We start from the raw sequence: 25,196 nt of genomic DNA, 5'->3' as shown, positions 1-25,196 counted from the left end.
GCGGTCTTTGAACACCGCCTGTCTCTTGGACCGTTATTCCCACTCTCTGTGGGATGCGGTGGAGGACGTGCTGCCACTGTGCCCGGAGGAGGCCCGGGCGCGGCTTTCCTCGGCCCTGGCCGATGGGAGAGATGCAGCGCGCCATGCAATCCGATGTGGACTCGACACTACGGACTCGCTGTGTAGGGCGATTTCTACCACGGCGGCGCTTCGACGTCACGCCTGGCTGCGGTCCACGTCTTTTTCAGGGGATGTCCAGAGCACCCTCATGGACATGCCTTTTGATGGCGCTCGCCTTTTTGGTGAGAAAGCGGACAGTGCGCTGGCTCGCTTCAAGGACTCCCAGGCTACGGCCACGTCCTTGGGCCTCTCGGCCCCTCGGCCACAAACTTCCGCTTTTCGCTCCTTTCGTGGCCAAGGAAGGGGCACCTCCTCACGTCCGCCTAGCCACCGGCCGCAGAACCAGCCTGCACGCGGACGTGGTTTCCGCCGAGGCGGTACTGGAGGACGACGCGGTCAGTCCACATCCACCCCGGCAGCATCCGCCTCAAAGCCTTCCTAGTCCGAGCTTTCAGGCCCATTCCACGCCAGTGGGCGGCAGAGTTCGCCATCACCTGCTCCACTGGCGTTCCATCACGTCGGACAGGTGGGTGCTGCAAATCGTCCGAAGGGGCTACTCCCTCCCCTTCGAGACGACCCCTCCAGCCATGCCACCGCAGCACCACCGTATCTCGGGGGATCATTTGAATCTTCTCCACGAGGAAGTTACGGCCCTCTTGGCCAAGAGGGCCGTCGAGCGTGTTCCGAGCCCAGAAGTAGATCGTGGTTGTTATTCCCACTACTTTCTGGTTCCCAAGAAGGGCAAAGGGGGCCTACGCCCTATCTTGGACCTCCGGAACGTCAATGCCTTCCTCCGGAAGGAACGGTTCAAAATGTTAACTTTGGCTCAGGTTCTAGCTGCCCTCGACCCTGGAGACTGGATGGTAGCGTTGGACTTGCAGGACGCATATTTCCACATCCCCGTCCTGCCGGCCCACCGGCGTTACCTGCAGTTCACGGTGGGTCAGGAGCACTTTCAGTTCACCGTGCTCCCCTTCGGCCTTACCAGTGCCCCTCGGGTGTTCACGAAAGTGATGGCGGTGGTCGCAGCTCATCTGCGCAGATCAGGGGTTCCAGTCTTCCCCTATCTCGACGACTGGTTGTTGAAGGCGGGCTCGCCCCAGGCAGTCGTCTCCCATCTCCAGACTACGGCGGATCTCCTGCATTTGCTGGGGTTTTCCATCAACGTGCCGAAGTCACACCTGAGCCCCTCTCAGAAGCTCCTCTTCATCGGAGCGGTTCTCGATTCGGCACAGTTCCGGGTCCATCCACCGGAGCAGCGGGTCCGGGATATACAGGCCCTGATTCCCATCTTTCGGCCTCTATCCTGGGTTTCGGTCAGGCTAGTGTTGCGGCTTCTGGGGCTGATGGCCTCCTGCATCCTACTAGTGCATCACGCTAGGCGGCGCATGCGGGCTCTGCAGTGGGACCTGAAGTTTCAGTGGGCCCAGCATCACGGCAACCTGTCCGACCATGTCTTGATCTCGGAGGGCACTGCACAGCAGTTGCAGTGGTGGCTCACGGACCGCGATTGGGTCACGGGCAAGAGCCTCTCCCTACCCCTACCGGAGCATGTCGTAGTGACGGATGCGTCCCTCCTGGGATGGGGTGGCCATATGGGAGAGGCGGAGATCAGAGGCCTCTGGTCTCCGGCGGAGTCTCGCCTCCACATCAACTTGTTGGAGCTGAGAGCGATCCGACTTGCACTGAAAGCCTTCCTTCCCTCTGTCCAGGGAAGTGTAGTGCAGGTGTTCACGGACAACACCACCGCCATGTGGTATTGCAACAAACAGGGCGGGGTGGAGTCGTGGACCCTTTGTCAGGAGGCTCTGCGCCTCTGGACATGGCTGGAACACCAGGGCATCACCCTGGTGGTTCAACATCTGGCGGGCTCTCTGAACGCCAGAGCAGACCAACTCAGCCGCCGGTGCATGATGGATCACGAATGGCGTCTGAACTCCGAGGTGGCGCAAGGTCTCTTTCAGCAGTGGGGAGAGACTTGGTTAGATCTATTCGCCACCGACGAGAACGCGCAATGCCAGCAGTTCTGCGCGTTGGAATTTCCAAGGCGGCACTCGCTCGGCGACACTTTTCGTCGCGAGTGGAGTTGCGGTCTGTTGTACGCCTTTCCGCCTATACCACTTCTGCCCAGAGTGCTGAAGATCAGGCGCGACCGGGCCCAAGTCATCTTGGTGGCTCCGGATTGGGCACGAAGGTACTGGTATCCCGAGCTACTCAGTATGTTGACCGATCCTCCGATACGTCTGCCCCTTCGGGAGGATCTTCTGTCGCAGCAGCAGCGGACGGTCCTCCACCCGAACCTGTCCGGCCTCCACCTCCATGCGTGGAGATTGAGCGGCGGCAGTTGATGCCATTTGACTTGCGTCTGTGATGTTATTCTGGCAGCCAGGCGTCCCTCCACAAAGACGGTATATGCCTGCCGGTGGAACAAATTTGTGGCATGGTGCACAGCAAAGGCTGTGGATCCCCTTTCCACCCCTCTTTCTGAGGTTCTCCTCTTTCTTCTTTCTTTGGCCCGGCAGGGCTCTGCCCTGGGCACCTTTAAAGGTTATCTTGCTGCCCTCTCTGCCTTCTTACGGCTTCCTGATCAGCCCTCTCTTTTCAAGTCCCCTGTAGTGTCACGCTTTCTTAAAGGCATTACTCACACGTTCCCTCCTGTCCCTTTCGTAATGCCTCAGTGGGACTTGAATCTTGTCTTAACATTCCTGATGTGCGCTCCCTTTGAGCCTCTTCACAATTGTCCTCTTCGTCTTCTAACTCTTAAGACTGCTTTTCTGGTAGCCATCACCTCGGCTAGACGGGTGAGTGAGCTCCAGGCTCTATCGTCCTAGCCTCCTTTTCTATCTGTTCATCCGGACAAGGTTGTCCTTCGGCCTCGTCCTTCCTTTCTACCGAAAGTGGTGACCCCCTTTCATCTTGGGCAATCTGTCACCTTGCCCACCTTCTTTCCGCCTCCGCATCCTTCCAAAGAGGAAGAGCGGCTCCACCGTCTGGACCCAAAACGTGCGCTCTCCTTTTATTTGGACCGCACAAAACAGTTCCGGGTGGACGACCATCTTTTCGTTGGCTACGTGGGTGCTAAGAAGGGAAAAGCTGTGCACAAACGGACCATCTCCCGGTGGGCCACAGCGGCTACTACTGCTTTGGGACGGGGAGTCCCTTTGCAGGACATCTGTCAGGCGGCGACGTGGGCTTCGCTGCACACGTTTGCCAGGCACTATTGCCTAGACAGCCAAGTCCGGAGGGATGGCTTCTTTGGCCGTTCTGTCCTCCAGGACTTTCTGGTGTGATCTTGGTTCGCAGATCCACCACCGGGGTTGGTATTGCTTGGGTATCTATTCTAAGGTGAGGAATCTAACTAACGTGTTTCTTTCAGATGAACAAGTTACTTACCTTCGGTAACGATGTATCTGTAAGAAACATTAGTTAGTGAGATTCCTCACCGACCCACCCATCCTCCCCGTTCTGCGAACTGACATCTAGGGTTAAGGCTATCCCTTTCAGGGCCCTAGAATTTTTTGGCACCAGTGTCGGTCTCTTGCATGGCTCTGCGTTCCTGGCGCGGAAAGCTATGTACAAGAACTGACGTCAGCGCGCGAGGGCGGCGTCTAAGTACTCCGACGACGTCATTCCGGCGCACGACGCCGACGACGGACGCGGAGCCGCAGACGACGCCTAGCGACGCGCAAGGGGTATTGCTGACGAAAAATCTTCCGGATCCAGTCTGACGCCTGGGGATATTCTAAGGTGAGGAATCTAACTAACTAATGTTTCTTACAGATACATCGTTACCGAAGGTAAGTAACTTGTTCATCTCCACATACACAGACTGAAGGGGTTGATATTGATGAAGAAGACACTTGTCTGCCTGTAGACCCATGGAATGACTACACCATTGACCCTCCATTTGAGACTGACCCAGACCTTTACCCTGCAAAGCCATCACCACCAGGCAATAATGTGGCTCATCAACAACGTATTGCTAGAGCAGCAGAGTATCATGGGGCACCATTACATACAGTCTTTAGAGGAGGACTTTTTATTTGAAACACTTGGGTCCACACACAGGTCAAGTCAAACACTTCCTATGCTAAAGGGCATGATGAGGCTTGCAGATGACATCTTCAAAGACCTTGTGAGCACGTATTTTAACCCCCAGAGTCAATAAAAAATATAAACCTTCATCAACTGATCCTGTGTTTATCAAAGGACAATTACCTCTCGACTCCCTAGTGGTGTCCAATGCTCGCAAAAGAGCTAATTTGCAAACCTCTGGTGCAGGAATCTAAGCTGATTGATGCCTCGGGGAAACGAGTAGCTGCTCAAGCCGCTAACCATTGGGCTTACTAGCTAGGTACAACAGGGCACACTAGGATGAGATGCAGCACCTGCTCCAATGTCTCCCGGGTGAACACAATCCAAGGTGCAGGAGTTACTTCAAGAGGGGAATCTCATTTCTAACTCTTCAATCGGATGTGTTCTAGATGCTGCTGACACCATGGCTAGGGAGATCAATGCCAGAAATCTCCTTAGAAGGCATGCATGGCTTAGGATTTCGGGTTTTAAACCTGTGGTTCAGCAGTCCATTTTAAACACCCCTTTTGACAAAGAACACCTGTTTGGTGCTGAAGTTGATCAGTCTTTAGAAAAAATGAAAAAAGACACCGAAGTGGCAAAGTCTGGGAGCGCTCCAGTCCACATCAAATAGATGCTCCTTTCACCGTTCATTTTACAGAGCAGGGTCTAAAACTACATCTTCAGACCCAAATGCTTCCTCTTATAAAGGCAACACCCAATCCTCTCCCTCTAGAGGTTTCTATAGAGGAAACAATTCCAAAGGTAGGGTTAGAGGCGCCACAGCGCGTAACACTCCTTCCCCTAACAAACAGTGACTTGCCCACACTTCCCCCCAAATACTTAACACCTGTCAGGGGAAGACTTCAACAGTTTCTCCCCATTAGGCAATCCATAATAACCGACAAATGGGTGATTGACCTTATCCGACATGGTTATTGCCTGGAGCTCACCACCAATCCTCCAGACATTCCACCTCGCATCATCAGACCACTTACAGTTACTCATTCATGAGGTGCAATCTCTCTTATAAAAGGGTGTCATAGAACCAGTCCTATTACAGTACCAAGGTTCAGGGGTTTACTCTCTTTATTTTCTAATCCCCCAAAAAGGACGGCTCCTTAAGACCAATTTTGGATCTCGAAGTGTTAAACCAGTACATACTGTCAGAACATTTCCATATGGTATCGCTTCAACAGGAACTTCCACTTCTACCGCAAGGCGATTTTATGTCCACACTGGACTTAATAGATTCATATTTTCACATTCCCGCTCTTCGCAAATATCTCAGATTTGTGATAGCTGGCAAACACTATCAGTTCAAAGTACTCCCATTCGCAGTAATTATTGGTCCCAGAGTGTTTAACAAATGTGTAGCCGTAGTGGCAGCTCATCTAAGAAGACAACAAATTCACGTCTTCCTGTATTTAGACGACTGGCTCATCAAAGCCAGCACACACCAGAAATGTCTAGAACACACTGAGAACACGCTACACCTACTCCACCAATTGAGTTTCACGGTCAACATGCAAAAGTCCAACCTACAGTCTTCTCAGATAAAATCGTATCTAGGAGCCACTCTCAACACTCACATGGCTCTAGCCTCACCCAATGCAACCAGAATTAGCAAAATCCAAAATCTATTGCTACAGTTCTAGTTCCGACCCAACCTTACCAGCCATGACTTTCATGCAGCTACTAGGGATGATGGCGTCATGCATCGCAATAGTGTCTCATGCAAGACTACACATGCGTCTGCTACAAGAATGCTTACAATGTCAGTGGAATTAGTCACAGGGTCAATTAACAGATCTAGTGTTGGTAGACAGCCGCATCCATCGCTCTCTACAGTGGTAGAACCCACAAAATTTACCATAAGGGTGGTCCTTCATCGACCCTGTTCCATAGATCGTGCTAACAGCAGACGCATCTCTCGCAGGTTGGGGTGCACAGCTTCACCATTACACAATTCAGGGTCTATGGGACAACAAGCACAAACGTCTCCACATCAACTATCTTGAGCTTCTAGCAGTATTTCTTGCGCTGAAAGCTTTTCAGTCTCATCTCAAAGGCAAAGTTGCCCTAGTCCGCGCCGACAACATGACAGCCATGTACTATGTTCAAAAACGGGGTGGGAGGCACACTCACTCCAACTGTCACACCTCTCCCAGACAATGTGGAGCTGGGCAATCCATCACAGGATTCACCTTCTGGCAGAACACCTTCCAGGAGTGCACAATCAAATTGCCGACCTCAGCAGAAGGAGGCAGCAAATACACGAGTGGGAACTTCATCCCCAAGTTCTCCTTCCATACTTTCAACAACGAGGACAAATAGATCTGTTTGCCACAGTAGACGACGCATAGTGCCCAAACTTGCCACACCCTCTCTCCAAAGGCAATGGCCTTTCGGTGAATTGGTCAGGGATATTTTCCTACGCCTGTCCCACTCCTTCCGTTTCTGGTTCTGAAAATCAGGTAAACATCACTAACACTGATTGTGGTAGCTCCTACATGGAGCCGTCAACCATGGTACACCACCATGTTAGAGCTGTCACTAGTTCCGCATCAAAAGCTGCATCTCACCTCCAGTCTTCTCACTCAGAACCATAGAGAAATCAAGCATCCAAATCCCAAGGGGCTCAACTTAGCGATTTGGCTCCTGAAGTCATAGAGTTTGGATATTTAAATTTGTCACCAGACTATGATTATTTTGAAAGAAGCAAGAAAGCCTACTACCAGAGCGTGTTAAGCAGCAAATGTCTATTGTAACAACAACAAAATTGTTCCTCTAGATGCTTCTGTTCAAAACATTATCTGATACCTTTTGCACCTACAGCAATGTGGACTGGCGTACACAGCTATTTGATTACACCTTGCAGCAGTAGCTGCGTATTTGCAAAACAGATAGCATTTATCTTTCTTCAAAGTTCCTGTCATTAAAGCTTGTATGGAGTGCTTAAAGAGAGTAATACCACCAAGAATCCCTCTAGCACCAATGTGGAATCTTAAAATTGTACTCCGAAGATTAATGGGTCCACCCTTTGAACCATTACACAATTGTTCTTTACAGTTTCTCTCATGAAAGGATGCCTTCCTCATTGCAGTCACTTCATTAAGGAGAATTGGTGAGCTACAGGCATTACCTTAGAAGTACCCTTCTTTCAGCTCTATAAAGATAGGGTAGTTCTTCGCTCCAATCCCAGATTGCTTCCTGAAGTAGTTTCTGCTTTTCATCTTAACCAATCAGTTGAGTTACCTGTGTTCTTTCCTCAGCCTGATTCAGTAGCAGAACGAGCTCTTCACACACTTGATATCAGAAGGCCGTTGTTGCACTACATAGAAAGGACAAAAGATTTTCGGAAAACAAAGCAACTGTTTGTTGCATTTGCTCCACCTCACAAAGGCAATCCCATCTCTAAATCTGGCATTTCCAGATAGATTGTTAAATGTATACAGACCTGCTATGCAAATGCTAAAAGAACTTTATACCTCCAAGAGCGCATTCAAGTTGCAAAATAGGGGATGCTATGGCCTTTTTAGGTAACATCCTTCTAGCTGACATCTGTAAGGCAGCAACATGGTCTACACCACCCACATTTACTAAACACTATTGCGTGGATGTGTTAGCACGCCAACAAGCCAATGTATGGTAAGCAGTGCTGAAGATACTTTTGCAGACAACTGCAACATCTACTGGTTAGCCACCGCCTTGAGAGTATACTGCTATGTAGTCTATGCAAAGCTTGTGTATCTTTAGCACACATGCCTCAAATGGATTGTTACTTACCCAGTAAGCATCTGTTCTTGGCATGTAGAGCTGTAGATTCACATGCGCCCACCAACCTCCCTGGACACCTATAGTTGTTGCAGCTCTCACTATGTACATTACATACGCCTGGACATTTCTGTACTACACTCACTTACTCCATTCTCACCCTCTTGTGGGAAAACAATCTAGCAATGAAGTTGATTCCCATGCGCACTCTCACCAAAAGGAGGAGTCACCTTACCTTGGGACTGGAAAGTCTTCTTCGAAGGAAAACAACTTGCAAACATCTAGACCCAACACTAGATGGCAGGAGTAGGCAAAGCATGTGAATCTACAGCTTTACATGCCAAGAACAGATGCCTACTGGGTAAGTAACATGATCCTTCTGCTTCATGGGTGTTCTGTTCTACCACAGTTTACTCCATCTCGGCTTGTCATCAGTTTGCATATCTCCTTCAAACGTCATCAGGATGATCAAAATCATCACTTTTGTCTAGTTTTTTTTAATTCTTCATTAATTTGCAAACCATTTGACATATAGTAAGTATTCTGCCAAAACAGTAGTGTTGTAAAATATTAAATTTAAAAATGAAAACAAATTGCTATCCCTTGAGTAGAAAACAAGGGACTTCCACTTTAAGACATTCAGAACAACCTGGGTCCCATAATACACTATCACACCAATTAACACTTCAGATCTTTTATCTCTACAGCAAGAAACTCCCAATAGTTGCTTCTGTTCTCTTTCAAAATTCAGTTTGGAAGCATGTTTTTCTCAATATTCAATTTTTTCAGGACATTTTGACTTCGGTGGTAAACACAGTTCCCTGTTTTCTTCACATTTGCGTTTCCCTCCTTTTTTCAGTCACCCTGTAATCGGTAGGTTAATGCAGCTCATGTGGTGAGGAAATGTCTATTAAAGAGGCCCACACATTATGGTGTTTTATTTGTCGGTCAGTCACCCTATAGGTCCCCCGAAAGCTTATTTGAAGTTCTTTTTGTTCAATTTTAGATCAAGGAAGAATGCTCCCTCTGTCCCTCAGGGATTGAGCAACATTTCCACCACTGGTCCAGCCAATTGTTGCGCTTCTCATTAGCGATGGATCTGACAGTGATGGAGATCATTCTCAACTTGACATCCAAATTTAGTTCTCCCAACCGATGATGTCTACATACCTGACGTGTAGAGGTTTTTTGCCAAAGATCCTGTTGAAACTGCGTGACCGAGTCTCTGCTTCCTGTAAAACAAATTGTGATTCAGCTGATGCTCGGCGATAGCCCAGATCTTATTCTGAACCAAGGATATCTAGGAATTAGAGGAGAACAAGACGTTAATCCAGGACACCTCAGGGTCCTTCACTGTCAGAATGCATCGCCTCAAAACTGGGTCTATTCAACCTCTCCAAGGGGACAACACACAAGGATGGATTCACAAGAACATAGCCATTCCTTCACGGTTATGGATTCTCCTCAGTCCAGGACTTTCTATTGATAATCTGATGACCTGATAATGCAGATAATAATCCTCCTATTTCACCACAGCTGTAATCTTGGAAACCTGGATGTCTTGAGCCTTCGCTGAAAACATTTCTGGCCCGGATGAAGCCTGGCGATGCAGTTGAATTGGAGAACATAAGTAAAGATGTCCGGAGTTATGATTTTTTTCTACTGCAGAATCCTGCTTCCGATTCTCTTACGCTTTCTGCAGTATGTACAAAATCCCCTTTTCATTCCTCTTCGAGTCGTATGGTTCTTCCCATTTGCCAGTGGGAGGATATAAAGGAGGCTGGGAATGAAGGCTGGTTCCCAACCAGATGATCAGTGCTGGTAAAGATGCAGGGGACGAGTCTGCCGCCGGTTATAGTAATGACCTTTCCATGATTCGATCTTTGTGATTTCATGGTAACTGCCCAGCAGACGTTCCTGAATACACTTTTCCTTCCTCGAAACTAGCAGCCATAATTATTTTGGCCAGAGTTAACATGGAAGCAGAAATATGAGAGCCAGGAAGAAACTTAATTATTGGATCTTTTAATGTATTCCAGAAGAAGCCGGTTTTACCCACTTTACTGCCAACTGCAGTGGTTGAAACAAGTGCATAATCATTGTACCAGGGGCAGAGAATCCTAAAAAGTGGAGAGGGGTATACCAGCCTTCTGTAACCTCCAGCAAAGCTGTAGCCACTAAAAAGCACCTCCTCTTCTCTCTCCCTTCGTGTCTCCAGACCTCATCATCAATTGCACAATAACAGTTTGGTGCCCTTTATTGTACAGAATGGCTACTTCGTAGTTTGCAGCTGGTTCAAGAGAACCCCACCTTCAGAAACCATACAGAAATCTGTAACTTCATCTGTTTCAGGAATGCGGTCAAGGTGGTGTCCAAAGCTGCAGGGCAAAGGAACATTCTCCCACTAAAAAGGGACAAAATAAATTAGACACATTCTGCATTTAAAAACAGCAAAACATACATAAATATAAAACATTCAGGATGTTAAGAGTTCATATTTTCCTGCAGAGCCAATTATATTTTCCGAGAGGTATTTGCAGATTTAAGAAGAAAATACAAATGTGCACCTCTCCTTATCTGCATGACTTGCTTTTCAAGGCCAGTTCAGGCCAGAAAAGTTATTTAATGTTTTTGCACAGCCTCTGACAGCCTTCAGATTCTGTAGCTCCTGATGAAATCACAGCAATTGGATGTCTCTGCCAGTGCACAGGATAAAACATCTAAGAGACCTGTTGGACAAAAAGGATGCAAAGATGTTTTTATCACAAGAGTTTATTAGCATTGTGTATTTTCATTGTCCTTCATGGACTGCTAAGCATGAGTCCTTCCAGCATTGAGAATAGGAAACTAGGAAGACCACATTATGCTATCTCCATCCGTTCTACAATCTCCTCCAGAAAAGGAGCTCAAAGAAGAACATGGCTAGTAGGAGGAACTCTTCCAGAAGAAATAACAGCCTCTTTAGTGACAGATGCTTCAAATGAACTGTTGACGTTTGGCCTGGAGAGATTCCTTGTCTTGCGCCCTCCCAGCACGATTTTGAAAAACAGTAAGAAAAGGTTCAAAAGACTCAGCGTGAGAGGCTTCACAGAAACTCTTCTTACTGATAGATACTCTAGCCTTTGACCTTATCTCTTATTGTATTTTAATAAGACAGGCGTCCACATTCCAGAAAAAACTATCCACCTCAGAGTTCAAGTGTCCAAAGGAAGTTTATGTTTGTTGCCTTATTTGTTTGTCTCCCCAGCTCTCTATAAACATCTAGACTAACCGAACAGACCCAATTGATCCCAATAAGAAAACCTACCTGCATTTGAAGAAATCTGTTGCAAACTGAATGGGCCACCCAGTGCACAACAGACAGATATAACCAGCCTTCAACCCACATCAGCCCAATGGAATTCCATATGATCTGTCCGTCGACTGCTGTGTCACTGCTCCCCCTCTGACTACAAACGAGTCACTCATCCGCCCATGAACCTTGAGCTCCATCTCAAGTGACGCCTCCTTCATGGATCTACTTCCATGACTACTCTTTGTTACTCACTTCCACAATAGTCTGTAAGGCATTGTTCGCCTCAGAATATGACAAACTGCATATATGTTTGCTCAGAACCACACTCAGCAATGCTTTGGCCTCAGAAGCTGACAGCGGTGGAACCATTCCTGGCACCGGAAGGAATGTAAGCTCCCATCTTAAAGTCGGCCTCCTTAACATCAACGCCATACCACTCCTAGCTCACAAATTACCTTTTTCTGAAGATAGCTACCACATTGTGGAATTAGTAGAGCTTTCTTCCAGACACAACTCAATTTTGTCTCTGAATGATCTCCTGCCGCTGGGGTTTAAATAGTCTTCAAGACCAGCGATGCAAAAACAGGAGATGAAAGATAGGTTAGAGATTCCAGATTTCAATTCTTCATCCTTTAACCGCATTGCTGTCCACTGTACAATCACCCCTTAGAGCTCTTTCATTGTGGCGATAATAGGCTGTCCTTCTGACTTCAGCTACTCCTCCCACGATGACTATCTGGATCTGACCGTAGACCTGCTAGACTCAGCCAAGGAAATTTGGATTTTGGGTGATTTCAATTTGTGGATTGACAGACTACAGTCCAATCAAGGTTATAACTTCTTTGAAAAAAAGCAGATCTTGTGATTCACTCAGGTTATGCAGGGTCAGACTGATCTTGCTGGCTACACAAGACCTGGCCCTTTTGCACATCGGAGCAACTTCCAATGTGGCAGTTGTAGGAGAGTAGGGTCTGCTTTCTATGTTCACCCCCACTTTTTGCTTTTGCTTCACTGGTTTTCGACTTAGATGTGGCTGTGGGCCTGCTAATCAGACCCACAGCCCAGCTGTTCTCTCTCTAAATTCACTATGCACTTTAGGTGCATAACCCAATTGGTAAGGATCACCTTTTTGGACCCTGTACAGTGTACCTTAGGTACCCAGGGCATAGGTGTACCCTAGGCCTACCAGGGGCTGCAGCATGTATTATGCCACCCCTGGCTGGCCTTCTATTATGACACAACTGGCTGATCACTCAGCTGGGGCAAGGTCGTGTAATCACCCCTTGCTTAGGTATAGTATTCCTATACCTACCTTATGTATAGACACATGGGTAACCTATCAGTCACTCCTATGGCAGGCCTTAACAATCCTGAAGGCAGAGTGCTTGGTAACATGTGAGATGGTGCTCTAGCATGAGCTGAGCCTGTCTGCAGCTTTCGGAACCATGTCCTCATAGCTGTTCTATGATATCGCCTACCATATACTCTTAAAGTGCCTTATAATCCTCGCGGTTATGGTAACTATGGTTTGGCTTTTTCAAAACATGTCGTGTAAGGTGTCTAACACTTTGGAATACTACCCCCACCCCATTTCTGGCGGTGAGGATAGTATTCCTCCCTTCTAGAGGGAGAAGACATGTTGAGGACCTACTACCCGGTTAAAGTTAACCAGAGCCCCAGCGTCACAAAATGGACGCTGCTGCCACAGACACGAGTCTGACCTCCTGCTGCTGGGAGACCTTCCAGCGAGGGAGGCTTGGACAATAGGTTTCCTGCCTTGGGAGGTGCTAGCACCACCCTAGACAGGCCTTAGTGTATTGGGGCAGGGAGGATGAATGAAACGAGACACTGCCTGGGGCACACAAGGTGTCCCATGCATAGTCCAGTTCAAACCGGTGCTGGGGCACTCCAGCCCCAGTCCTGGCATGAAACTGGACAAAGGGAAGGGGGTGTAACCACCCACCTCCCTGGTCCCACCCATAGGAGGGACCTAGCAGGTAACCCAGCCCCCCAGATTAGTATAAGAGTGGGAGCTGAGTCCCTAGGACGTTAGATTATCCTGAACCTGCATCTTGAACAGAAACTCTGGACCTTCGACATTCGACTACGGAAGAAGACTGAAGAATCTCCCTTGTGGCCAAGGAGTGACCACCCTGGGCAACCAGGCACCATCCATCGACTGCTGCTTGCTTTGCGACTGATCCTACGAGGGACGACTGCAGAGACTGGCCAGCGCCATGACTTCCAGACACCTCTGAACCAGATCCACCTCTACAGCCAAGCTGAGACCCGTGGAGGCGCCGAGGGACGTGGGACCGGCGACTTGGGAAAAGTGGCTAGTAACTGACTAGCGCGACATCTGAGGCTTCCTCGAGGCTGTGCTTGGGGAATTGAGAAGCCCCAATCCCGAGCACCATCTGCAAAGAAGATCAGCTCCCCACACTTCACGTGTTCTGCGTGGGGCCCTTCTGCACCTGAGTTGCTCGACGTGTTGTCCGGTTGTTGGCCCGTTGGCTAGCGACCTCTGTGACGACGAACCTTCAACTTTGCTTTGCTGGTCCGGCTCCTCCAGACTGGCACTCGCTCCCCTGTGAAAGGGAAGCACCCCAGACCTTCCTGGTCTGCGACAGAAGCAAGTCCTCCATCCTGCGTGGGTTACGCTTGCCAAGGCTTGTTGGGTCCTAACTCGACATCGACACCGCCGACAGCAAGAGCCTTCGTGGGACAGCTAGCCTCCTGGTTTCTGGTCGTCCTCGACGTCTCCTGGTACCCGTGGCTGCTGTGACAAGCTTCACCTCTTCACCTGCATCTGCACGACATCGCCTGGTTCCTCCCTGGTTCCTTCCCGGCTCCTGGCTGGTGACCTAGACTCTGTCCCTTCTGCTTGTAGGTATCCTTCCTTCCTGATTCCATCCTTGGAATCCACCGGACACTCTTCACTGACTGCCTGTCAGCAACTTTCCTTCAGGCATCCATAGAAGTCCACGACGAAACCCGACGCACGTTCACACCTATGCACCCGCAGCCCGTGGGCTAGGTAACTTGAGTACTCCGGTGCTCACAAGGGTATTGACTATCCAAGTGTCTAGTTTTCAAGTCTCTAACTCCTAGCTCCTTCCGAAGTGTCCTAAAACTCTTTAATTCTAAATACTTCATTTCTATCGACTTTTACGCATTACGCGTGAGTGTTTCCACTCTGCACCTGAATCCCGTGGGCCTCCCACTGCCTAGCAACTGATAGGATAGTGTAGCCCCAGCGATTCCCTAGGCCTAGGCCTAACCTGTGTTCGTGACAGTGGTTCTTATACCACTTACTTAGTATATGGTTTGCGTGGCCCCTAGGGCCTAACTGTATTTTTCCTGTGTAACTTAACGTATGCTACTTAAGAGATTGTTGTGCTTAGACCTCTGAACTCATAAAGAGTGCTGAGGGTATATGTTAGAATAAATACATTCTAATTTTATATATATCTGGTGTGGTGTCCTTTCATTTGGTATTCAAGGGATTACAAATGGTATAACAGCTGGCTTCACATGCCATTCAGAGTTTAGCCTAAGACTGCTCTTGTCCATGCTACCACTAGGATAGCTGGTCTATAAGGTTGACTTTACAACCAATCACCATAAGGGTTGTTTGGACTGATACAAGGTGTACACTAGAACTAGTGACATCATATATCAGGCCAACTTCTCACATCGGTGAGCAGCGGTTGGGATCTGAGCTTGCTGTTGTAATACCATTGCAATCTTGAGATATCAAATTGAAAGATCACAAAGATATTTGTAAGGTACATATAACATAGCTTATAAATACTTAAGTTCTACTGAACTTAGTTGTTGTAGGTTGAAGGGCCTAGCACACCCTGACTACAACTACTAGAGAGGTTTAGTAGGTACAACTAGTGTGGTTGGTGCACACACCACACCCTCACTAGATCATGTCTCTGAGAGGAGATCAAGTTGATTCTCTCTCAGGAGGGGTAGATCCTAAAAAGATACCCTCTAGATATGATACCCTAACTTTTCAGGAGATGAGACAATTGTGTACCTCCAGAAAGTTAAAACAGGGTTCAAACCTTACCCTCACTTAACTAGTGGAGATCTTAGAAGAGTATGATGCTCAGAGAGCCTCCCAGGATAGTACCCTAGGTACAGGTGAGGGTCTACCCTCTACAGATGAGTCAGAAGGGACTTCAGAAGATGAGGTAGACAGCCAGGTCAAAATTGGGAGACTTAGCCAGGCTAACTTAAGCCTACATGGGAGTCTGACTGGGGTCCCCCCATTCAGACCCTCAAGTGGACTTAACCAGAGAAGCAGGAGAGGAAGATCACCTTCAAGGGAATCTATCCACTCTCATGTCTCTAACAGCTCCAATGCCTCTTCTCACAGGGGAATGACTTCTCCACAGAGAAAAGAGCATCAGGCCAGAATGAGGGAAGTCAATCTGAGGATTGAAAGGGAAGAACTTGCCCTTGCCAAAGAGAGACTTGCTCTGGCCAGGGAGCAAAAGTTAAGTGGGCTAGGACCCACTGGTGGCAGCAATATCCCTAAGGATAAAGACAGGGCCTATGATAATAGAAACCTGAGCAAGATTGTCCCTCCCTACAAGTGTGGGGATGACATCCACAAATGGATAACTGCTTTGGAGAGGGCTTGCAAAGTACAGCAGGTACCCCAAAGTCAGTGGGCAGCTATCTTGTGGCTCTCCTTCTCTGAGAAAGGTAGAGACAAGCTCCTCACAGTTAGTGATGAGGATGCTGACAATTACACTGTCCTGAAGAGTGCTCTGATTGATGGGTTTGGCCTAACCACTGAACAATACAGGTTGTTGTTCAGGGATACCCAGAAGACACAGACTCAGGACTGGACTGACTTTGTAGATTGTGCCACTAAGGCTTTGGAAGGCTGGTTATTGGGTAGTAAGGTTAAGGACTATACAGGATTGTATAATTTGATCATGAGAGAACAAATACTTAACAACTGTCAAAACCAGCTGCTGCATCAACACTTGATTGACTCTGACCTAACTTCTCCCCAGGAATTGGGAAAGAAGGCAGATTGGTGGGTCAGGACTAGAGTTAAGCAGAAAAACCAGAACCAGGGCGGTGATCAGAAAAAGGCAGACCAGAAGGGTAATGAGCAGAAATCCAAAGACCAGAAGTCTTCACCAGGCCCCCAAAAGGCTCAGGGGGAGGGTGGTCCCAAAAAGGATAAAATGAAAGATGGCCAAAAGAAACCTTGGTGTAACTATTGTAAGTCTAATTCACATTGGTTTAGTGAGTGCACCAATAAGGACAAGCCCTCAACCACCATTGCCCCTAAGGCAACTGTACCCCCTAGTCCAGCTGTAAGTGGTGGTTCCCAGCAAAAGGGTGTAATAGGGTTAACCCTGGGAACTGAAGTGGATTCTGACCTAGTCAGAATACCCACTCAGGCTGTTCTGATCTGTGAAGGGGACATAGCTTTGTCCTCTACTGTGGGTCCCAGTAACCTGGGCAAGTACAGACAGACTCCTTTGATCAACCAAAGAATGGCTCAGGCCTACAGGGACACAGGTGCTAGTGTCACAATGGTGACACCTGCCTTTGTGGACCCTGGACAGATCATGCTAGGTGAGAACTACCTAGTGACCAACGCTAGCAATGCCACTACCTCCCATAGTGTGGCAATTGTTAACTTCTCCTGGGGAGGGGTAACTGGCCTCAAGAAAGTTGTGGTGAGTTCAGATCTCCCTGTAGAATGTCTGTTGGGAAATGACCTTGAAACTTCAGTGTGGGCTGAAGTGGAGTATAGGACCCATGCAGAAATGCTGGGAATAGATGCACATGTCCTTGCTGTGACCAGGTCACAGGCCAAAAAGTGCAACACTGAACAAGTGCTGGATCCTGGGACAATGGACCAGACACAACCCAAGAGAAAGAGCAGTAGGGTTAAGGCTGTGCCTTCCCCCCTGCCTCAGGTAGAGAGTCAGCCCTCACAGGAGGATGATTATGAGAGCCCTGAAGGAACTGTCCTAGAAGAACTGGAACCTGACCAGGTTGAGTTTCTTGGGACAGGGGGACCTTCCAGGGCAGATCTGAGGCAGGCACAATTAGACTGTCCTTCTCTTGAACCCCTCAGACAGCAGGCTGCTGCTGAGGCTGCAGGGAATGCTCAAGGTACCCATCCGTACTTTGGAGGAGTACCGTATCTCAGGGGATCGTAGGGCTAATGTGGGTAGCTCTTTAGTCAAACCTTCGTCAAGAGTCCTGCCCCGCCACTCAACCTAATCGGTCCCGATCTCCGGCGGATGGAATACCACGCATGACGGATTAATCAATCAGTCGATCATACAAGGAGCAGCTACTCTGCCCTTGCCCCAAAAAATAGAATAGGGAATTTCCCTTCTATCATCCAGGGAGGCCACTTTTGCCCTAAAGAAAGTCCTGGACCTTTACGGCCACAATCGGACTGAAACATGTTGGCACTATGGTCCTAGGACCATAATAATCCTATTGAGACCCCGTTTTTAGTAATTTTATTAACCCAGACAGACCCAATAATATAGGGAAACTGAGGATAGCTGGTCTATAAGGTTGACTTTACAACCAATCACCATAAGGGTTGTTTGGACTGATATAAGGTGTACACTAGAACTAGTGACATCATATATCAGGCCAACTTCTCACAGGAGTGCAACCACAGTCCCAGACAGATCATTTTTTAATCCTAATACACCTCATCAATCTGTGTTATTGACCTTTCCCGTCTCTGAAATCCGAGAACCCCAAATCTGTCTACAACATTGCAGAATATAACTGTGGAGGAGTTTGAGTAAACCTTCCCCTTCCCCTTTCAACACTAACCTGACAAATGCATCTGACTTTGAAGTCTTGCTGGTAATTCTCTATCTTGCTTTCATCAAAGTTAGATAAAAAAAGGTTAGTCCTCATGTCAATACATTGGTTACAATGAAACAACCGTGAGACGAAACTAGCCAGTCGCCTCCTTGAATACTAGGACAAACCCTCTGCAAGAATAAAAGAATAATAAAAGGCCTACCTGGCTAAATGCACAGGAGGCCGGATATCAAACGAGAGAGATCTTTCACCTCTAACAGGAGATGAGTAATCCAGAAGTATTGTTTTTGCATCTCAAAGTCACCAAAATTGAGACTCAATCCTTTGTAACTCAGTACCTTTCCTAACTCTCCCATAATTGCGCCACAACATTTTTGTTTTTTCATTATTCATTCTTTTTTGCAATATTGAATTATCATAAAATAGCACAATTACAAGCATAGCATGAACAGCCAACCATAGAGGAACAGCTGTGTCCAGGTAATCAAACAAAGGCGGTATTGGAAGCAGTGCAGTAAGAAAGAAACAACAGTGTTGCCAAACCAACATCGTGGCGCCATGTACAGTCCGGTCGCATAACTGGACCAAGTATCATGGATGAGGTAAAACAGCCAGCCAGGGTACAGCTCCAGGGTAGAATAATGGGGGGGAGGACGAGAGGGAGGAGGGGGAAGGAGGGAAGATAAGGAGATGCAGGAAAAAGGATGCAGATGCACACACATGCAGCAGGGCGGGAGATTAGTCCCACCTCCAATCTGCAGTCGCCGTATGGGTGCAAAAAAACAATAGCCCAAGCACACATTTCGTATAAGGGTATGACAGCTGTAGCCACAGTAAGTCAAGATAGTATAACTAGTCTTGGAATGTGTTTTCTTTTGTTCTTTTATGCTCCTTGGATTTCCGTATTTAACACAGGTTACAAGCCATACAGGTTACAAGCCAACACGTGTTTCCAAGGCTGAATAAAATACAGAATACATAATCAGCAAGCACGTTGATTATGAAGCAAACTAGTACAAAAGTACGAACCAGAGTACAAAACACCAGAGAAGTGCATCAAAGCCGAAAAGGCAAACGGTAAAAAAGATATACCAAAAAATTCACCCGACAGTATCAGTAGAGTGACAACATATACATGGTGGTAACACGAGGGTGTGTGTGTGCAGGTGATGACTACATCTCACCGTGGAATCTCAGTCCAATAATCCTTACACAACCTCACACACGGTGCAGTCAAATCCTGAAAAAGCACCTGTGATTAAAAAAATTGTGCAACACTCAAGTAAGCGTGCCAAGACACAAACCTCCTGCGTCCTGTATTTGGTTTGTTCTAAAATGGGAGCAACATATAATTTCAATTATCTCCAGACATCTAACACTGAAATCTCATAATAATCAGCTAAACTTGTAATTATCCAGCGCTATATATAAATACCTACTTTCAGTGTGGTGATAATTCCGACCCACACGGTCTGTAGGTAAAGTAAGTAATACAAAGAGTGCACAAGCCAGATCCCGAATCTTGGTCTGGTACCTGTCAATACAAGGAAAAGGAGTACCCTTACTGTGGATCATTGCTTGCAATCATTGGGGCAAAAACGTGAAAAGAAACCCATACCTAATCCTAATCTCGTGTCATGCACCAAGTAAATACCGATTTGCGTTTACAGTCTAGCAATTAGAAAGGACTCCAAAGTAAGAGAGCTACCTCTGCTCGTGTCGTGGCAGCCGCCCATTAGCCCTTTGTCAATCTGTGAGTAAAGAGAAGCCCTGTAAAGTCCAAAAATTGAAGCTGTTTGTGTGAAAAATGGCATAGACTCAGTAGAGTCGCTCTCTTAAACACAAGACAAATACAATACGAGAAGCGCTACTCTCGGTAACCCTTCAACCCAGTATCTACTGCAACCCTTCTATGTGCTTAAACTTTCCCTATTCTCCAAATATCTTACCGTTGTTATGAAAGGTGATCTCACGTCGCGTATCCTCATGAGTCCTCGAGTACGAGAGACAAGTTGTAGTGACGGCCCCGTTTAAATGGCCGTGAGTGATGAAAAATTCACGCGAGAAATCCCAGTCCAAGGTAATCAGCCTAGAAAGTCAGTCTGTCCTATGTGCCATCTTGAAGTGGTGATCAATAACTTTCTTGCGAGTTCATGAAAAATTTCTTGTGCACAAATTTCTATGTTACTTCAATAGTTGGTATGACATAATGCTCTATATTGAAAAACATAACTCAGCGTGATCTTCACTATTACACATCGGATATGGGCATCTTTCGGACAAATGTTTTTATTTCTTACGCTGTGAAAAGTGTATTCATAATTAGAGAAGAAAATCAAATGTGTACACTTGAACTTCTAGGCAAATGAATAGTGATAAGGTTTGAGAGAAAAACTACAGCCCAATATTCCTATTCTGGTATAGCTGATCTATAGCATCTCGAAAACATACTAGTATTACCCTTATGTCAGCGCGCCATCTTGGAAAGGGTAATTTCTGCATAGGTAAATATACTGAAGTCGCCAGTTATTACCTGATCTGCATACCCTTCTTAATAAATGAATGTTGAAAATAACCAAAATAATATAATCTAGCCGAAAATCAGGCTAGTCTTTGTCTAGACCTATAGATTACACCTGAGGTGTTTGATTGCACCTGTTTTCTTTCATCAGGAGCACCTTACTTAACGAGTTTGTTACTGCTAAATCAAGCTATTATTCGCTCAGCCTTCCAGTGACACTCATTCTGAGTAATATCCCAAATACCAACGTGTTCTACCCCAGGTGTCTTCTTTCTTACGTGGACACATTTCCTTGATGTATGGAAACCCACCGTACCGTGTTTCTTCCCACTTGATCCAGCTATCGATCCTTCATCCTTCATGTGACACTCACTCCACATAATATGTTAGTCGTACTACTGGTCTGTCTCCATACAGATTGGGATGTTTTAGACATGCACGTAAAATAGGTGTTTTGTACTCTGGTTAATACCTTTGTACTAGTTTGCTTCATAATCAACGTGCTTTCTGATTATGTATTTTGTATTTTATTCAGCCTTGAAAAATTTGCGGGGTAATCCCCTTGCTGGCGACGAAACACGTGTTGGCTTGTAACCTGTATGGCTTGTAACCTGTGTTAAATACGGAAATCCAAGTAGCATAAAAGAAGAATAAAAGAACAAAAGAAAACACATTCCAAGACTTGTTATACTTTCTTGACTTGCTGTGGCTACAGCTGTCATACCCTTATACGAGATGTGTGCTGGGGCTATTGTTTTTTTGTATTGAAAGTGTGGCATAGGCGGCACAAATTTGGGAAGGCTAGTGGTTCTCCTCACCTTACAGCACCATCAGATATTTATCTGCTGAAATCCAGAAAGTGAGTGAATTCACCCTTGTAGCGCCTACTCCCTAAATAGCATACCATTGTCCGTTCGCAAGCGCCGTATGGGTATACAGATATTGAGTATGATAATATAACACTACCACAAAGAACCACGATGCTAATTATATAAACAACTAGGTAGCACTATATTTCTGCCTCCTAGCCACCCCTCGCACCCTGGAAAGGTTGCAATGGGTGTTGTTGTGTGGGTTAAACATACCCTATTGGGCTCTGGTGGGAAAGAATAGTCAACCTGTTAGGGTAGTAAATAGCAGAGAAAGAACAGGAGAGAAAAGCAGCATTGATAGGCCACCGGCTAGTAAGAGGCCGGGGCTCTGTAGATAAAATGCAAGAACGCAGGCAAAAGGCAGCGGGCTGATCACAGTTAATCCCCCTGTTGGCGCTGGCCAGTAGAAGGAGGGAAGGCTTGGAGGCAGAAGGGTGTCCGCCATAGTGATATCCTGGATGATAGCACACCAGGAATCTCTAGTCAGCAGGCCAGTAAAAGTGGAGTTCTGCGGGGGGAGCATGTCCCTGAGAGCAGAGGTTTGTAGAAGATGTTAGAGGGCCTGCATTGGATCGGCAACCTCAACTAAGAAGGCTCCCCAAAACCACTTGTAGGCATCCAACTTGTCATTGAGTTTTCATGTAGTCTGTTCATGAAGAGCAGCACCATGGAGTTCTGTGGTCCACTCAGTAGGAGTGGGGTACGTGGGCTGGCCCCAGTGGCGTAGGATACATATTTTTGCTTTGGCCAGCGATGGGTATTTGTCTACATAACTGGTGCGTCCGACACATCATGATGGAGGGCCAGGTGCGTGGAAGGAAAAACATAGTGAGGATGAAGCCTTTTTTTTATGTGACCATACCCCTGCCCAATCGGGTCGAAGTCTCGGGTAGCTCCATAGTACATGACAGATGTCACAGTCCCCCTCCGTATGTATACCACAGGAACAACCCATAGCCCCACATGGTCAGGGGTATATGCACATATCAGAAAAACAAGGTCCATATAGGTAGCATTCTAAAGATCAAATCTTCAACTTGATGCAATATTTATCTGTAGGAAAGTGCCCTTTTTGACATGCTCACCCCACTTTTTGGCTGCTATTCAGTGTAATTTTGACTGTGGATGCACTGGGTTCCTGCTGACCAGGCCCCCAGGGCCAGATCTCTTTCCCAAAACTGAACAATTGTAACCCAGTTGGCAATACCTTTAGCACCCCCTCAGTCCCTAGTACGTGGTATCCCTGGTACCTAGGGCAAGGAGGCTAAAGAGGCTCTCTAAGGGCTGCAGCATGTTTTGTGTCACCCTAAAGAACCCCTCACCAAACACATACAGACTGCCACTGCAGGCTGCGTGTCCTGGTGCAGACAAAAACCCAACATGGCACACTCCCCTGTGTGTGTTTAGAACAAGAGGAACCAGGGGCTATATTTAAGCAGGTCCTGCACACGTGCTCCAAGGCAGTAGTAAGGAATACAAGGGGTGTGCAGTTCCTAAAGGTTTGGGAAGAAAGGTCTTTTCTAAAAAGTTCCCTCACACAGCCCGAAGGATGTCATGCTTCATCATTGGGCCTTGCTCCTCGTCGGGCCGGCGCTGCAATGCCCGACAGGCACCCGCGAAGGGGCTCTGGCGGAGATCTTTTTGGATGAAGCCGTAGGGTGAGTGCAGGTGTGTGAGCTAGGTAGAGCGGTGAGTGAGTGAGTGACTTAAAGTAGGTCTAGGGCCGTCCTAAACAAATGTTTTTATTCCCAGGGGGCACTAGCCTAGTTAAAAATATTCTGCCCCAACTGGATATAATGTTCCTATTGGGCTAGTGTGGTGCATAGGGTCGACATGTTTCATGCCATATTAGCCCCTTATGGATCTGGTGGCCCTTCATCAGGACCAAAGAAATGAAAATTGGGTAATTTTAGCACTACCGCAAGTCTGGTTCAATGGTTTCCAAACTAGTAACCAGAAGCAGTTAGACACCCCGGGTTGAGTGATCCCGAGGTGAAAGGCCCAGGGGAAATGAGGAGGGACATAAAAAGAGAACAGAGAGGACCAAGGTCTTGTTGAAAATCCATGACACAGCATGCAGTCATTATGCTACAAGTGACTGGAGTTAAAATTAAGTGGAAATGCCAGTCTTGATGGCCATGGTTAGATGATGCAACCGGGGCTGAAATTCATCTGAGAAACACCAGTGATTGTTGGTGGTGGTGATTCCAGGCTAGCATGAACAGTTCTAGCAATAGCTATAATTGCGCGAGAAATTGTCATTAACGTGCGAATATACATGGTGACATTAGGGAGTCATGTCCCATGCGTGGTATAAGTTAGATAAGACACGCGTTTGAAGTTATTCTTTGCAGGTACAGTAACTCAGGCATGCATCCGGCACATCCATTGTGATTGTCACTCTCTTAGAGAACAGGCGGGTGCTACTAGACGAAAAATTCGCCCTCTACAGTTTTTGTCCCTTGACATGAAACTGATCTCACTAGGGGAGTGCTGGTAATATACAATTGCATGAAAAAACATGAAAAAAGTGCGGGCGCGCTTGTCGTGGGTCACCGTGGATCTGACTGAGGTCTCACCCCTGGAGCTCGGGACTCGTTGCTCTGATGCTAGAAAGGAAGTACAATTCAACAAATTTAAGGCGCTTCTCTTACCAGGGACTTGATGCGGTGTTACCACACAAAAACACGAACATCCATACTCACGCAGGGAGGCTGTGCAACTAGCTGCTGTCCTACCCTTGCTCCGGGGCCCATAGTGCTTGCTTCCGGGTCTGCGTGATTCGGCATTACGTGGATGACTAGACCGCGAACCGGGGCGGCCATCTTGGGGAGGAATTTTATTAATCAGACAATGTACCTGGACACGTGTTATTACGGAGGTATGGGATAAATGGAGGTTACTAGGTGGAGTGTCTACACCATGTGGGTCACCGGTGGCAATCGTTGCTGGCGTTCGAGGCGACTTTATTGACTGCCCAGTGTCATTGATCAAAATAGAGCATTAATTAAGGGGATTAGGATGGAGTAATATACAAAGACCTATGACTATGGCCCACTTGAGTGTGGCTAGTAGGAGGGGTTGTCCTGTTGATGGTGGCTATTATGAACGTTTATCAGACAGTGCTGGTCGTGGAAGCATGGCTCCCAGTGTAACAGCTCATGGTTGGAGTGAGCGATGGCAAGGAGGTTGGTGGTGCCTATATGAGAGTGTTTTCCTCGCAAGCTCACAGTTGGAATGAGTAGTGAGGTAAAGGGTAGTGTAACCTCACCTAGGGCAGCATGTATTTATGGCAGCATGGGTGGAGTGAGCGTTGGCAAGAAGGTTGGTGGTGCCTATATGAGAGGGTTTTCCTCGCGAGCTCACAGTTGGAATAAGTAGTGGGGTAAAGGGTGGTGTAACCTTGCCTAGGGCAGCATGTAGTGACTAGACCAGCAACCCTATATCATAGACCACTTTTACACACTGCCCAAAATTCACAAGGGGGTACAGCCTCCCCCGGGTAGACCTATTGTCTCGGGCATAGGGTCAGTCTTAGAACCACTCTATAAATTCTGCAACCATTTTTTCCAACCCCATGATAAAAATCACACCAACCTTCCTTCAGGACACTAGGGAAGTCTTGAATCTGATGGAGACCACGAATCTTGACGTTGAAGCCTTCTACACGAATATTCCTCAATTAACCACACTAGAG

General features: G+C 47.3%; 1 long non-coding RNA gene across 1 annotated transcript; it reads right to left on the bottom strand.

Annotated features, from left to right (window-relative positions):
• Positions 1-8,448: 8,448 nt before the first annotated feature.
• On the bottom strand, positions 8,449-24,258 carry LOC146799870 (uncharacterized). The gene is made up of 2 exons (XR_014967591.1): positions 24,154-24,258; positions 8,449-10,375 (listed from the first exon to the last, which is right to left on the bottom strand). It is a non-coding gene; the product is annotated as an uncharacterized LOC146799870 (long non-coding RNA).
• Positions 24,259-25,196: the final 938 nt, after the last annotated feature.

This window comes from Triturus cristatus, chromosome 8 (genome assembly GCF_964204655.1).
Source record: "Triturus cristatus chromosome 8, aTriCri1.1, whole genome shotgun sequence".
Classification (NCBI taxonomy): domain Eukaryota; kingdom Metazoa; phylum Chordata; class Amphibia; order Caudata; family Salamandridae; genus Triturus; species Triturus cristatus.
The sequence above is the reverse complement of the archived record's forward strand: the minus strand, read 5'-3'. Positions and strand labels throughout refer to the sequence as shown.